This window comes from Catharus ustulatus, chromosome 12 (assembly GCF_009819885.2).
Source record: "Catharus ustulatus isolate bCatUst1 chromosome 12, bCatUst1.pri.v2, whole genome shotgun sequence".
Lineage (NCBI taxonomy): Eukaryota > Metazoa > Chordata > Aves > Passeriformes > Turdidae > Catharus > Catharus ustulatus.
In genome coordinates, this window is record NC_046232.1 from 20,927,635 (window position 1) to 20,935,617 (window position 7,983).

At 52.7% G+C, this 7,983-nt stretch overlaps 1 long non-coding RNA gene across 1 annotated transcript; it reads right to left on the reverse strand.

Annotated features, from left to right (window-relative positions):
- Nucleotides 1–1,500: 1,500 nt before the first annotated feature.
- Nucleotides 1,501–7,346, reverse strand: LOC117002044. The gene is made up of 3 exons (XR_004419202.1): nucleotides 7,156–7,346; nucleotides 3,015–3,161; nucleotides 1,501–1,830 (listed from the first exon to the last, which is right to left on the reverse strand). It is a non-coding gene; the product is annotated as an uncharacterized LOC117002044 (long non-coding RNA).
- Between the last annotated feature and the right edge of the window lie 637 nt (nucleotides 7,347–7,983).

A 7,983-nucleotide genomic window follows, 5' to 3' on the forward strand; every position in this document is an offset into this window, starting at 1 on the left:
AATTTTAAAAAGTGGGCGAGGAAGCCACCGCAGCTCGGATATTCCTGGCTCTGACAAAGCTGAGATGAAAAAGAAAGAGGAAAAACCCACCAGTTCTTCACCTGCCCCAACTTTCCTGCATTTCTGGTGTCCCTGCCCCAACATTCCCGGATTTTTTTACTTCCAGGAGCTCATGGGAACCTTCCCCAGAGCTTTTTTCAGGATGAGGTGGGAGAAGGGAATGGGGGTGAGCAGAACTCAACAGCAGCCTCTGTGGATGATGGAAAAGGAATTGCTTCCCTGAACCTGACAAATATCAAAGTGCATAAATAAACCCATTTCAATTATTAATAAAGGAATTTACATTGGGAGCCGGAGAGGGAGAATTAATTTCATTTCTTATGCTAAAGTGGCCAGCAGGGCTGGGGAGGGAATCAGGAGATGCAGAAATGAGGGAAATGAGGGGGTTTGGAGGGGAAAGAAGCAAAGAGGAAATTCCTGGTTCTGAATAAAATCATCTCCCAGCAGCTGTGGAGGAAAGGAAATGGGAATTAAAAGGGAATTTGGGTGGGAATAATGAGGGAATTTTGGTGGGAATAAAGAGGGAATTTGGGTGGGAATAAAAAGAGAGTTTGGGTGGGAATAAAAAGGGAGTTTGGATGGGAATAAAAAGGGAATTTGGGTGGGAATAAAAAGGGAATTTGGGTGGGAATAAGAAGGGATTTGGGTGGGAATAAAGAGGGGTTTGGGTGGGAATTAGAAGGGGTTTGGGTGGGAATAAAAAGGGAATTTGGGTAGGAATAAAAAGGGAATTTGGGTAGGAATAAAAAGGGAATTTGGGTGGGAATAAAAAGGGAGTTTGGGTGGGAATAAAAAGGGAGTTTGGGTGGGAATAAAGAGGGGCTTGGTTGGGAATAAGAAGGGAATTTGGGTGGGAATAAATAGGGAGTTTGGGTGGGAATAAATAGGGAATTTGGGTGGGAATAAATAGGGAATTTGGGTGGGAATAAATAGGGAGTTTGGGCGGGAATAAAAAGGGAATTTGGGTGGGAATAAAGAGGGAAATTGGGTGGGAATTAGAGAGGGTTTGGGTGGGAATAAAGAGGGGTTTGGGTGGGAATAAAGAGGGAGTTTGGGTGGGAATAAAAAGGGAATTTGGGTGGGAATAAAGAGGGAATTTGGGTGGGAATAAAGAGGGAATTTGGGTGGGAATAAAAAGGGGTTTGGGTGGGAATTTTGCCTGGGCTTTGCCCTCTGTGAGAAATGACCCCAGAAATGACAGCAGAAGTGGCAGTGCTGTGGGGGCTGCCAGAGTTGGGCAGTTTGGGGTAGAAATGGGATTTGGGCACCTCCCAGCATCCCAAGGCAGTTCCAGGGCTCAGCAGCCACAGCCCCTTCCCTGCACCCCAAAATTCCCCCTCTCCTGCTGATTTCCCATTCCCAGACTCAACAACCCCATTTCTTCCCCCTTCCCTGCCCTGGGCAGCAGCAGGGGGTCCCAGTGCCCATCCCCTTTCCCAGCCCCCATTTCCCAGCTGCAAACCCCAAACCCCAGAGAGCAAAACCCTTTCAGCACCGCTCACACCAGGCTCAAACCTCCTCCCAGAGCCACCAAAGCCACCAGAGCCACCAAAGCCACCAGAGCCACCCTTCCCCGACTGCCCTTCCTCCTCCTGCTGCTGCTGGCATTGTTCTGGGCTGGCAGACATTCCAGGAGAGCCAGGCAGAGTTTGGGGGGTTTGTTTGGCCCTGGCCCAGCTGCTGCCCAGGCTCTGCTTTGCCTCCCAGCCCAGCCTTGCTCCGGAGCTGCTGCTGCTCTTTTCTGTCGGCTCCTCGGGATGAGAGGAAAATCTTGGCAAAGCAACAATAGGGAAAAGGGAAAAAAAAAATGAAAAAGAATAATCTGGGCACAGAAGTTGCATTATTGATGTGATGTGGCTGCCATGTGGTGGAGGCTGGGAGGGGATTGGGAGAGTGGGGGAGTGGGAATGGGAATGGGAATGGGAATGGGAATGGGAATGGGAGAGATTCCGGGGAGAGCAGGGGTTGGGAGCCAGGGAAAACCTGGGGGGAGCCCAAGAGTCATGGAAACCCCATCCCATCATCATCCCAATCCCAGTTCCCATCCCAATCCCCATCATCATCCCCATCCCAATTCCCATCCCAATCCCCATCCCAATCCCCATCATCATTCCAATCCCAATTCCCATCCCAATCCCCATCCCATCATCATCCCCATCCCAATTCCTATCCCAATCCCCATCATCATCCCTGTCCCAGTCCCATTTCCCAATCCAAGGAAAACCTGGGGGAGCCCAAGAGCCATGCAAACCCTATCTCCATCCCCATCCCATCATCATCCCCATCATCATCATCGTCATCCCCATCCCCATCACCATCATTATCACAATCCCAAACCCTGTCCCAGTCCCAGTCCCATTTCCCAGTCCAAGGAAAACCTGGGGAAACCCAAGAGCAATGCAAACCCCATCCCCATCCCATCATCATTCCAATCCCAATTCCCATCCCAATCCCCATCATCATCCCCATCCCCATCATCATCCCCATCTCCAATCCCAATTCCCAATTTCCAATCCTCATCCCCATCCGCCTCCCCATCCCAAATCTCCAACCCTCATCCCCAGTCCCAATTCCCATCCCAATCCACAATCCCTAATCCTGAATCCACAATTCCCATCCCATCCCCATCCCAATCCCCAATCTCCATCCCCATCCCAAAACCACCTCACAACCCCAATCCTATTCCCAATCCTAATCCCAATCCCACTCTCCTGCCATCCCCCTGCCCTCCCACCCCCAGCAGCATTTCCTCCTCCCCAGCCCCATCAGCTCAGCTCTTGCAGGGCTCCTCTCCCCAATCCCTGAATTTTGCTCAGGATCCCTTTGAATTCCCACTTAAATCCCCATTTTTACCCCAACCCTAAACAGCAAAGCAGGGCTGGGTGTCACACATTTAAAGAACTTTCTGAATAAATTCTGCTAATAAATTCCCCTCTGCTGATAAATTCTCCTACCTGGGGGATGTAATTAGAGGCCAGCAGGATCCCAGCAGCTCTGCAGAGCTTTGGGGTCCTAATAAAGGAAGTTTTGTTGGAGAACTCGCAGGGAACAAGCACAATTAACCACCAAGGAGGGCGTGTGCCTCGCTGGGGTGACCAAACCTGAAAAGTGATGGAGCAGAGGTGGAAAAGCAGCAAAGCCACGGGGGTTAGGCAGAGTGAGGCAGCAATTCCTGCCCTCCCCACAAACCCCAGCAAGGAAACCGAATAAAAGCCACTCAGTGTGTGTAAAGGATTTTTTTGGGTCTGGTTTCCCCATCCTCCCTCCCCTCAGAGCAGAATTTGTTCCCCCCTTTCCCTGAGGATCTGTGGGCAGAGTTTGGGGTCGCGTTCACCACAAAACACAAATATTTACACTTCAATCAAAGATTTCCCACAAAGGATTAAATCCCACCTGAAGCCCGAGGTTCAGACTTTCCCCATTCCACATCACCAAAAATCCCAACCCCGGCCTCCGCTTCCCAGACAGAATTACAAAGAGAACTCCTCGAGGGCTGCGGAGGCATCTCAGCGATTTTTAGCTGCCAGTTTCTCCGCTTTCCATGTTTTACATGACAATTGAGGGAAATCTTCCCCAGACAGCGATTCCCGTCCCGGTCAGCGGGACACCGGCACCACAATACACAAATTACAGCGCTGGCAGCCAGAGCAGCCGGGCTGGAGACGCGGCTTTGATGGCAAAAAATTCCCGTTTCAAGGCCCCACAAAGGCAGAGCTTTGCGGCTTTTCCCTGGGAAAATCGGGGAGGAGAGCGGGGCCAAAACCACGGGCAGGGATGGCAGAGTTTAGGGGAAATTTGGGACAGCGTGCTGGGGCAATCCCATGGATCTGAGCCTCAAAATCCCATAGATCTGAGCTTCAAAATCCCATGGATCCAAACCTCAAAATCCCATAGATCTGAGCTTCAAAATCCCATGGATCCAAACCTCAAAATCCCATGGATCTGAGCTTCAAAATCCCATGGATCTGGGCTGAGCCTCAAAATCCCATGGATCTGAGCCTCCCATGGATCTGAGCCTCAAAATCCCATAGATCTGAATCTCAAAATCCCATGGATCTGAGCTTCAAAATCCCATGGATCTGAGCCTCAAAATCCCATAGATCTGAGCTTAAAAATCCCATGGATCTGAGCTTAAAAATCCCATGGATCTGAGCCTCAAAATCCCATGGATCTGAGCCTCAAAATCCCATAGATCTGAGCCTCAAAATCCCATGGATCTGAGCTTAAAAATCCCATGGATCTGAGCCTCAAAATCCCATGGATCTGAGCCTCAAAATCCCATAGATCTGAACCTCAAAATCCAATGGATCCAAGCCTCAAAATCCCATGGATCTGAGCCTCAAAATCCCATGGATCTGAGCTTCAAAATCCCATGGATCTGAGCTTCAAAATACCATGGATCTGAGCCTTCCATGGAACATTCCCCATGGATTCAGGAACATTCCTCACGGATTTGGGAACATCCCACAGGTGCAGCTCACCCCCCATGGATTCGGGAACACCCCCCATGGATTTGGGAACATTCCACAGGTGCAGGAACACCCCCCATGGATGCAGGAACGTTCCCCATGGATTCAGGAACATCCCATAGGGATTTGGGAACATTCCCCAGGGATTCAGGAACATCCTCCAGGGATTCAGGAACATTCCCCACGGATTCAGGAACATTCCCCATGGATTCAGGAACATTCCACAGGTGCAGGAACATCTCCCAGGGATGCAGGAACATTCCACATGGATTCAGAAACATTCCACATGGATTTGGGAACATCCTAATGGTGCAGCTCACCCGCCATGGATTTGGGACCATCCCACGGGTGCAGCTCACTCACCCCTGTTTCTTTAGGGGGATCTCTCCCCCTGCCCAAGCTCCGGGTGAATCCCACACAATTCCTGCCCGGCTCTGCCCCCCCAGGGCTCTCCTGGAGCCTCGCAGGGTGCGGGATGGCTGTGCCAGGAGGGATTCCCGGAGCCTTCCCAAAATCCCGGCCCGAGAGCCAAGGCTGGCGCTGCTCCCCAGCCCCGAGCTGGATGTGCTGCAGAGAACATCCCTGATTTCATCGGCCAGGAATGCTGCGAGCTTCCAGAACCATTTTTCCCCCCCCCTGCAATTTCTCCTCGGTTTTCCAAGAGCTTTTTTCCCCGAGGAAAAGCGGGAATTTAACCATTGCAGTGAAAGGTTTCTGCTCCCCAGCGTGCCCTTCCAGAACCGGGATTAAAAATGGAAAGGGGCACCTTTAAAACTTTAATTCCATTTAAATGTTGCAGTCTCCCTCCTGCACCAGCCCGTTCCTAAAGCAGCTAATTAAAAAATGGCTGCTGTGATGACAGACTCGATTAATGGCTTTTGAAGAGCAGCCAGTGCACCAACTGCTCCTGGAGCCATGATGAAAGCTAATAATGTAGAAAATTCTGCCAATTCTTCTAATTCATGAATATTTAAGCCTGTGAAAAATCTGTCAGATTATAGCACTTCTCTGGTGATTTTCTGCCTAAGTACAGGGATGGGTCGGTGCCAGGGGCTCCCAAACTTCAGGGAAGTTTTATTGCCTGCAGCTCCAGAGCCCTGCGCCCTCCTCCGGCTCCTCAACCCCTGCCAGGGCAGCGGGAGCCCAGGGAGAGGATGGGCTGGACTCAGAGGGACACACACAGGGACAGAGGGACAGTCAGAGGGACAGAGGGACATCCAGGGGGACACAGGGACACCCACAGGGACACAGAGACACCCAGAGGGACACAGGGACACCCAGATGGACAGAGGGACACCCACAGGGACACAGGGGCACCCAGAGGGACAGAGGGACACCTACAGGGACAGAGGGACACTCAGAGGGACAGAGAGACAGCCAGAGGGACACAGAGACACCCACAGGGACACAGGGACACCCAGAGGGACAGAGGGACACTCAGAGGGACAGAGGGACACCCACAGGACCAGAGGGACAGTCAGAGGGACACAGGGACACCCAGAGGGATACAGGGCAATACTCAGATGGACAGAGGGACACTCAGAGGGACACAGGGACACCCACAGGGGCAGAGGGACAGCCAGAGGGACAGAGGGACAGTCAGAGGGACAGAGGGACACCCAGAGGGACACAGGGACAATGAGATGGACACAGGGACACTCAGAGGGACACAAGGACACCCAGAGGGACACAGGGACACCCAGATGGACAGAGGGACATCCAGATGGACACAGGGCAATACTCAGATGGACAGAGGGACAGAGGGACACTCAGAGGGACACAGGGACACTCAGAGGGACAGAGGGACAATGAGATGGGCACAGGGACACTCAGGTGGACACAGGGACACTCAGAGGGACAGAGGGACACTCAGGTGGACACAGGGACACCCAGAGGGACACAGGGACACTCAGATGGACAGAGGGACACCCAGAGGGACACAGGGACAGTCAGAGGGACACAGGGACACCCACAGGGACACAGGGACACCCAGAGGGACAGAGGGACAGTCAGAGGGACACAGGGACATCCAGAGGGACAGAGGGACATCCAGAGGGACACAGGGACACCCAGATGGACAGAGGGACAGTCAGATGGACACAGGGACAGTCAGATGCACACAAGGACACTCAGAGGGACACAGGGCAATACTCAGATGGACAGAGGGACACTCAGAGGGACACAGGGACACTCAGGTGGACACAGGGACACCCAGAGGAACAGGGGGGACCAATGGAGGGGTCAGTGTTGGCATCTTTGAAGGGGTCAGTGCTGGCAGTGAGGGGTCAGAGCACAAAAATCCCAAAAATCCTAAAAATCCTAAAAATCCCATGGATCCCATCCCATCCCATCCCATCCCATCCCATCCCATCCCATCCCATCCCATTTTCCCATCCCATCCCATTTTCCCACCCCACAAATGCCATTTTCCCATCCCACAAATGCCATTTTCCCATCCCATCCCATCCCATCCCATCCCATCCCATCCCATCCCATCCCATCCCATCCCATCCCACAAATGCCATTTTCCCATCCCACAAATGCCATTTTCCCACCCCAGAGCAGCCAGAGCCCGGGAGCAGCTGTGCCCCCCTTCCCCTGCCCGTCACAGACCTTCAGCACTTACAATGTCACTTCAGCTGAGTAATAAGCAATTATGATTTAATTACTCCAATGCTCTTCAGCAGAATTCTCTGAATAATAACAGTCACTTTTATGGCACCTCATTTATCCTTCCTGCTCCTCGTCTGCGTTTGTCCCGCACTGCCAGAGCCACCAGAGCCACCAGAGCCCCCAGTGCCACCAGAGCCACCAGTGCCACCAGTGCCACCAGAGCCCCCAGAGCCACCAGAGCCACCAGTGCCACCAGTGCCACCAGAGCCACCAGAGCCACCAGTGCCACCAGTGCCACCAGAGCCACCAGAGCCCCCAGAGCCACCAGATCCACCAGAGCCACCAGTGCCACCAGAGCCCCCAGTGCCACCAGAGGCGGTCACCTTGCCCAGCTGCCTCCAGTCGAGCTTTGCCTTTCCTCCATCCCTGTCTTTGCTTTCCTCCATCCCTGCTTTTCTTTTCCCTCCATCCCTCCCTTTGCTTTCCCCTCCATCCCTGGTTTACTTTCCCTCCATCCCTGCCTCTGTTTTCCCTCCATCCCTGCTTTTCCTTTGCCTCCATCCCTGTTTTGCCTTTCCTTCCATCCTTCCCTTTTCTTTCCCCTCCACCCCTGCTTTCCTTTTCCCTCCATCCCTCCCTTTTCCTTTCCCTCCATCGCTCCTTTTTCTTTTCCCTCCATCCCTATTTTTCTTCCCCCTCCATCCCTGTTTTCCTTCCCCTCCATCCCTGTTTTTCCCTTCCCTCCATCCCTGCTTTCCTTTTCCCTCCATCTCTCCCTTTGCTTTCCCTCCATCCCTGCTTTCTTTTTCCCTCCATCCCTGCCTCTGTTTTCCCTCCATCC